Source organism: Elaeis guineensis, chromosome 2 (assembly GCF_000442705.2).
Source record: "Elaeis guineensis isolate ETL-2024a chromosome 2, EG11, whole genome shotgun sequence".
NCBI classification, from domain to species: Eukaryota; Viridiplantae; Streptophyta; class Magnoliopsida; order Arecales; family Arecaceae; genus Elaeis; species Elaeis guineensis.
Genome location: NC_025994.2, coordinates 37,581,744 through 37,590,854, shown reverse-complemented (window position 1 = coordinate 37,590,854; position 9,111 = coordinate 37,581,744).

The following is a 9,111-nucleotide window of genomic DNA, read 5'->3' as shown; positions in this document are numbered from 1 at the left end:
AATTAACTCAATTTGATTGAGTAATTATTTTTGGATCAAGTCCAATTGAATTAGATTCAGTTGGGTTTGACCCGATTAGGTTAAGAGTTGACCTAATCGTCGAGATGGTTTGGTCCCTGATTTGATCAGGGGTTGGGCTTAGTCAATTTCTGATTTGATTATGATTTTATTGAGCCTATTTAAGCCTAATTAAATTAGGTTTAATTTAGTCTAATTGTGCTTAACCTATTTTGATTAGGTTGGTTCAATTAAGATCAAACCACTATTTGAATTTGAATCCCTGCACCACCTTAAATCTCTGCGCCCATTTGAATTCACGAGAAGAAACTTCTCGTGAATTTTTTCTCATGCAAATCCCTTCTCACGCCCACTCTTGTGCACCAATATTTGGATAAAGATGATTAGTTAACCATTCAAATTCAAAGCATGTTTGAATTTGAATGGATAACTTATCTCTTGCGCATACATGACATTATCCACTTTAGCGCCCCACATCTCACACGAGAAAGAGTTTCTCATGAAACCTTTCTGTGCACAAAGCAGACTCGCACCTTCTCTTCTCACACCCATGTGGATAGGGATGAGTTGGTTTTAGTTTGAATTCAAATTTGATTTGAATTCAAATGTGTAACCACTTGTCTTTATCCTCTCACGCGGATAAGACACGTTTTGAACTGTTTTAAAAGAGATAGGGAGCTGGGGCATGCGTTAAAAAATTCTGAGAAAGAAAGTGAAGCGTGAGGAAGCCTTGTGCATGAGGTGAAGGTCCAAAACCTTCCAAGAGAAAAAGAAAGAAAAGAAAGAAAATTGGGCGCAGGGTTTTTGGTGTGTACCCTAGGGTTTCTACCTAGGGTTTGGGAAGTGAGATTGGTGTGCCACGAGTATCGTGAGTCTACTAAATTTTAGAGAGAGATCCATCAGTCTCTTAACCAATCGTGTTGATGATCTGGAGTATCCGAGATGTCGGCACACATCGATCGAAGGAGTTCGATCAACATCAGCCATCAAAAGGATGAAATCACGAACTAGCATTCTGAGGAGCCGATCAGACGGGAGCTTCATGTGGATGATCCACAGAGGCCAGATACTTGTGTGGCTATGATGTGATGATCAGAGCCCTCCGATGGTGATCAGATTAGGTGATCGACTACCCGTAAAAGATGATGTGTTCTGAACACAGTATAGTAAAAAGTTTACTGTTTCAAATTTGAATTTCAAATTTAAATGCATGCTGTTGTATCATATTTAGATCTTAGTGTAGGGTTAATTAGTATTAATTATTGAGATTAATTAATAATTCTACTGTAAAATAGTAATTTTGAAAAAGTTTTAAAATTACCATTTTGCCCCTGCACTGAATTTTGCTTCAATATCTTGGGTAGCTCATCCGCTCTCTTCTCTTTATCACTTAGATCAATATTAGTACTGGGCTTAGGTTCTTTGATTGGGCTAATCTCAGTACTAATCTTCTCTTTTAAATTCTCTTTTTGGCTAACATCAGTACTAGTCTCACTCACCTGGTCTTGGTATGAGTCCTTAAGAATTCTATCACTTTTAAGTTTAAAGATTACTTTATCATTTTCAAATTGAGGATTCTTAGGTGGGATATTGGATTGTTGACTAGGTCCAGGTGATTGGTGGATGGGTGGGTCATTTTCAAAATTTGGTATTGGTTCGTTTGGCAATTGATCTAGTTCTCTCCTTATAGAAGATTCAGCTAATTGACTTATTTGTGCTTCTAGCCTGATGAGGGATTGTTGTTAGGTCATAATCATTTGTTGAAGTTGGTTCAATCTATCGTCGGCTAGATTAGTCTGTTGAGGAGGTGGGTATGACAGCTGATTGTAATAGAATGGTTGAGTGGGCTGACTAGGCTGACCACTATTATAGGCATAATTTTGGTATTGGGGCCTATTCTGAAAGTTCTGCGCAGAAAAAATTTGGGTCTGAGCCTGAGTTTGTTGGGGTCTCCAAGAAAAATTAGGATGGTTCCTCCAATCTTAGTTATATGCATTTAAGAATGGATCATTGATAGGATTAGAGTAACTTTGAGTAGCTTGAACTTGTTTTTGGATGAAAGGTGAAAATTGTGCAGCCGTAGGACATTCACTAATATGATGGGCTGGACTAGCACAGATAGAACAAATCTCTTGATAATTAGGTGGTGGTGTGTATTGTGCAGGAGATTGTTGACCTAATGCTAGGAACTGATCAAATTTCTGGGCAAGAAGGTCGACTTTTTCTAATCTTTGGGCTATTAGGTTCAGATCGGTCTTAGGATTAGAGTCTGTTTGCTTGGTCTCAAAAATTCCTTCCTGCTTTTGGTAAGGGATTGATCTTTCGTAGGAAGATAATGAAGCATGTTGATTAAATTTTTACTTAAAGTTTCAAATAAAGTGTAGGCTTCATCCTCACTTTTACTCATGAATGCACCCTCATAAGATGCATCTACCATCTGTATGTATTGTTCACCTAAACCCTCATAAAAAGCTTGAACAATTTGCCACTTAAATAGACCATGATGTTGGCATTTTCTATGAAGTTCCTTAAGTCTCTCCCATGATTCATGAATTTGTTCTCATGAAAGCTGAGCAAATCCAGTGATGGCTCACCTCATGGTGTTGGTTCGACCTATGGGATAGAATTTCTTAAGAAACTTGTGCTGCATTTCAGCCCAAGTTTGGATTGGTCTCCCTAATGTGCCAAGCCAGTACTTGGCTTTGTCTTTAAGTGAGAAGGAGAATAAGGTCAATCTAAGTGCATCATCAGTAAAATTTTGATTTTTCACCGTGAAACAAATTTCTAAGAACTCATCCAGATGCTTGTAAGGATCTTCATTAGTATTCTCATAGAAAGATGGGAGCATCTGGATTGTGATCGACTTGATCTCATGATAGCTTGCAGGGATATCAGGTAAGTGGATACAAGTCGATGGGTTATAGGTGGAAGGAATAAAATACTCCTTCATCTGCTTAGGTGGTTCTCTAAGATCTCCAGCCATCTGATTTTTAGATTTAGTATGAATCAACCATTCAATCTCAGGATTGGGTTCAACTAGGTCAGGATAGAGAGATCTTCTACGTTGCATATACCAGTGCAAACCCTAATGTATGATTCAAGTTTTGTTTTTGTTTCATCTTTTTTTTTTTAAGAGAAAAAGGAGAGAGAAGAAAGAAAGAGCCCTAGACCTAGATACGTAAGGTGGGAAGAATTAGTTATGGTTTAGTGTTAATTATAATCAAGTTAGCAAACAATTAAACCTAGACACCTATGGGTTTTTTAGACCTAACAGTTCGATGTAGAGTGGCTTAGCTTAAATACAAATTAGGTTTATTCTCACTTCCTTCAACTAGCCAGGTAAGAGGTGGGATCGTGGGGTTCCCCCGTTGCTTGCCTTAGACATCAATTGAATTGGCCAGATAAGCTAATAGAATCAATTAAATAACCACAAATCCACTTAGGCTGAGCCTTTATAACCTCTAGCCTTGACACCAGTTTCAGGAGTGAGTCCGAACTTATTTTGCACTTGACTTGACCACAATACTCAGAACTGAACTCGATTAATACTAGGAGCCAATGTCTACTAGATTTTAGTTAGGCTAGGGTTAATGTGGGATGCTGGTTGGTTGTTTTTGGACTAAGGGAGGGTGATGAAATCTCTACCTTATCTTATTATGGGTGTTGCCCTTAAATTGATTTGAGATGAATATGCACAACCAATTTCAAACAAGGGGTTCTATGCAACTAAATTAGATCCATGAAACTAATAAAACTTGAAAGCTTACCTTGTCTCCAGTGATCACCAAAAATAAATCTACAATGATGAATGCTCCTAAAAATTAAGTTTCTACTCTTGTCATATAATTTTTATTAGGTTTATGTGGATGAATTTTAGGTTAATTAAAAAAAATAGTAATTAATACTAAAAAAAAATAGTTAAAGCTAGGGTTAGGATTGATCTCACTAACTTGGAAGCTTTCTATCTCCCTTTTTTTTTTGAATTTTTGAATTTTTTTTTGCAAAAGGATAAAAAAAGTTAGTAAGCAATAGTCATAAGAAAACCAAAGAAATTAAACATTAAAATTGATGCCTTCCCCGACAACGGCGCCAAAAATTTGATAAGGTCAAGATGCTGTCGTTAGGACATCGTGATTATCAATCAAATTCTGACTTCAATAAAAATTAAAAATATGTAGAAAGTAGTTAGTCGGATCGAATCCACAGAGAAGGTAGGATTTTGATTTGAAATCTTTGATTTTTTAAAAAAATAAAATTTTGAAGAAAGTAATTTAAGTCGGAAAATAAAAATTAAAAGTGCGAAAAATAAATCAGATACTAAGATCTACTAACTAGATCCTAGCATCTACTTACAATAAAAATAAATAATAAAAATTTAAAAAATATAAAAATAAATTGATACTAAGATCTACTAATTAGATCCTAGCATCTACGTGTAAAAAAATAAAAAACAGGAATTTAAAGTGCAAAAAAATAAATTTTGCATTAATTGAAATTAAAATTCAAGTACAAAAAATTTAAAAAGAATAATAAAATAAAATAAAAATAAAACTATAACAAGAATCTGAAGTTGATCAGCAAGCCTCATCAGAAAGATGGTTGATGACCTCTCCATCTTCCGTCATACTCCATAGAGCGAACCGGCTTCTCTCCTTCTTTTCCTTGGGTCCCTAAAGTTATTTAATTTTTTCTCTATTTTTTTCGATACTTTCTACTCAATTTTTCTATTCACAAAGCTTATTTCTGGACCTCCTATTTATAGATGAATTTTTTATAATTTTTTGGTAAAAAAATGAGTCCAAAACCCTTAAAAATTATATTAATCCCCTTAGGAATATTCCTGACCGTCGGATGGAGCTTGAACTGCCCAGATGAGATCTGGGCCATCGATCATATTTCTGATTTTCTATTCAAAGTCGAAAGCATCCTCGGCCGTTGGATCTCTTGATGGATCGCTTCTGGACCGTCGGATCACGCAAAAGAGTCCTCTTATAAACCGGCAATAAACAACAATCGTTGGATCTAAGTTGGATTGATTCTCAGTCATTAGATCGCGCCCAAGATCTTTTTCTCGCTATGAACTGCGCTGTGGACTATGTGAAGTTTTTTATGGACCGTGCCCTGGCTCTATGGACCGAGCGACCGATCCACCGTACACCGAAAGCTATTTTTTTTTATTTTTTAAGATATTTTAGCTTCATTTTTACTCTTATTTTTATCTGAAAAATTGAAAAAAATATGTATTAAATTCTTCAAATTTTTTTTTTTCATTTTAGTGAATTGCTCAATTAAATTAATATCTATTTTTTTATAAATATATCTAATTTCATATTTTTTTTTCAAAATCACTTATTTTTTAAGAAAATTTAATAAATTTATGAAATTTGGGTTTTTAAGAAGATGTTAGCACCATAAATTATCAAAAATATCTATAATAAATATAAAATTATACCACTTATCAGTTTTTAATTTGGAGCGGCTTACCTGGCCATTTTGATGGTGTCTAAGGCAAGCTTAGCAAACCCTCCCATCGATCTCACTTACCTGACTAATTTGATGAACTAGATTTTGATTAGATTACTAAGTGATTCGAATTAGTCTATGCCATTAAGGTTGATCAGTATGACTGATCTAGATGTCAGTTCAATCAGCATGACCTAACCCTATTCAATGACTTGGTGAAGTCAGTAGAAGGATCATGGTCTATTGATAGATCTTCTTTTCTCTTTTCACTAAATTGATTAAGCTTTCTAAATTATTAGGTCCCTGATATGAGCTGGTTATGGTGATAACTAGATCATAGCCTCCCATTAAGGTGAGTGATAATAGGTTTATTATTTATGATTGACATTGCAGGCGCCATCCGTCTGGTGTTCACTCTGAATAATGAAATTATCATTCATCATATGATGACTCTTTAAACTATCTGATGATGGTTGGGTTGATCGAGCCATCCTCAAACTCGATCATTCATTAGTTAGAATTACTGAGTAGGTTCATGTTAATAGTTTGACCTAATCGAAACTTTTAGTGGAGGCCCATCGCCTACTGACATGAAATCTGGGGCTAAATTAAATACTAAAAGTTGTTTGGAGAAACAATTGGTTGAGAACCTACCCATAGGTGCATATGGGTTGACTGAGCCATTCTCGAGCCTATATGTAATTTGTGTGGATTCTAGTACCCACTAAGGAATTAAGGTAATTCCTTGAATTGGAGGTAGAGGCTGTCAATTCTTATAAAATAGTGAAAGAACTTTTAGACTAAAGTCTATGTTTTTAGAATCAACAAATTCATATACTAATTAGGTTTTGTGTTTTTCTTGTGTGTGCAGATATGGCCTCAAACTTATTGTTCAGATCACTGTTGGACAGCGAGAAGCTTATCCGATTAAATTTCGATAATTGGTATTAAAAGTTAAATATAGTCTTAGAGCATGAGAGGATCCTTTATGTGATAACGGATTCGATACCTGAGGAGCCTGCTCCTAACGCTCGAAGAGTGGTTCAAGATACTTATTTAAAGTGGCTCAATGACCGCACCATGGTTCGTTGCATTTTGCGGACCTTCATGAATGATGAATTCGGCCAGAACTTTGAAGAGGCTCAGCCAGAGAAAATACTTCAAGTGTTGAGGGATTTCTTTGGAACTCCTGATGACGTTGAGTGGCACAAAATTAGTTGTGCCATTTTTCATGCTCAAATGAGGGAGGATGCATCTGTTACTGATCATGTATTGTATATGATCGAATAGATTGGAAAATTGAGAAAACTCGGCTTCCCCTTGCACGAACAGCTGGGGAAGGATGCGATCCTGAACTCCCTACCCAAGTCCTACCTGTCGTTCCTCAGTCATTTCAAAATGACAAAGTCTATAGTCGACTACCATAGTTTGTTGGGATTGCTATAGACTTTTGAGAAGGATGACCAGCTCCACAAGGAGTTGGTGAATTTAGTGGGAGGATCTTCTTCGGATAGTCATCGTTCCTTTAAGAAAGAGAAAAAGAAGAAGAATAAGAAGGTACCTGGTGCTGGGAGTTAGTCCCAAAAACCTAAGTTCAAGACTGATCAAAGTCAGACAGAGTGTTTCTTTTGCAAGAAGCAGGGTTATTGGAAGAGAAATTATCCTCAGTATATGACTTCTCTTGACCTGAATAGGCTAAAGAAGAAGAAGCAATCAGTTGCTGGACAAGGTATTTATGTGATAATGCATTGTAACTTCTCTCTTTTTAATACAATAACCTGGGTATTGGATACTAGTAGCCCTATTCACATTTGCAATTTGTTGCAGGGTCTTTAGGTCATTAAGAGATTTGGAGATGGCAAAAAATTTTTGAATATTGAAGATGGAAGATCAGTTCCAGTTCTAGCTTTAGGAATCATCAAGCTTGTATTCGAGTCTCGTTACATTGTTCTTGATAAGTGTCATTACTATCTTAGTTTTCTTTTAAATATTATTTCTGTAGGCTTTTTGGCCAATTCTAATTATAAAATATCAATAAATTTTTTTTTTGTGATATCATTTTGAATGGTATTACAATTTTGCATGGACAGTTGAACAATAGTATCTATATTGTATCTAGATCTAATGTAATGTACATTTCAAATAAACACTCTAGAATAGATGATGTCACGGATGCTTATCTTTGGCATTGTAGACTAGGTTATATCAATAAGAACAGGATGAACAGATTAGCTTAAGAAGGGATTCTTGATAAAAATGATTATGAATTATTACCTACCTGTGACTCTTGTTTGCTTGGAAAGATGACCAAATCACCTTTTACTGGAAAAGACAAACGAGCCAGTGATATGCTGGGTCTGATACATGCTGATGTATGTAGACCCATGAGCACATGTGCCAGAGAAGGGTATAGCTTTTCATTATGTTCACAGATGATCTATCTAGATATGGATATATCTACTTGATGAAACATAAGTCTGAATCGTTTAAAATATTCAAACGGTTCCATAATGAAGTAGAGAAATAAACTGAAAAAATATTAAAACTCTTTTATCTGACTGAGAAGGTGAATACCTGTTCAATAAATTTCTGACATATCTAGGAGAGAATGGGATTTTCTCTCAATGGACCCCTCTAGGGACACCACAGCATAATGGCATCTCAGAAAGAGGAATCGAATCTTGTTGGACATGGTTCGGTCTATGATGGGGTTTGCAACTCTATCGATCTCTTTTTGGAGATATACACTTGAAACAGCCTGTCTTATGCTCAATAATGTCCCACGCAAGTCAGTTAGTAAGACATCATATGAGATATGGTCAGTGCGTAGGCCGAACCTCTCTTATTTTAGGGTTTGGGGGTGTCTGGCTTATGTTAAATGATTACAAATTGATAAGCTTAGTCCTAGATCCGATAAATGTAACTTCATAAGGTACTTCAAGGAAACAAGGAGGTATTACTTTTACCTGCCTACTGAACAAAAAGTGTTTATCAGTAGTAAGGTATATTTTTTGGAAAAGAAATTTCTTAGTGAAGGAATAAGTGCCTTTAAAATCGAGCTTGACGAAGTTTGACAGCTATAAAAACCGACACCAATGATTGAATCTGAATCAATTTGATGAGATCAAATCCGGATCCCAATACACAAATATCTTTAAGGCGATCTGGTAGAGTACCGCATCAGTCGGACAGATACTTAGATTTCTTGGTCTGAGATGATGATCCTGTCGAACTCGATAAGAACGATGAGGATCCGATCACCTATATGGATGCGATACAGAGGTCCAACTCTAATAAATGGCTTGAAACTATGAAATTCGAAATGAAATCCATGAAGGTCAATGATGTATGGACATTGGTTGATCCACCTGAAGAGGTTAAACCCATAGGATGTAAGTGGGCCTTCAATTGGAAGAGGGTGCAGATGGGAAAGTGAAGACCTATAAAGTCCATTTGGTTACCAAAGGTTATCGTTAGCGTTATGGTATTGACTATGACAAGACATTTTCTCTTGTGGCAATGCTCAAGTTTATTCGGATTATGCTTGCGATAGCAGCATATTTGGACTATGAAGTCTGACAATGGATGTGAAGACAGCTTTTTTAAAGGAAGAGCTAAATGAAGAGGTGT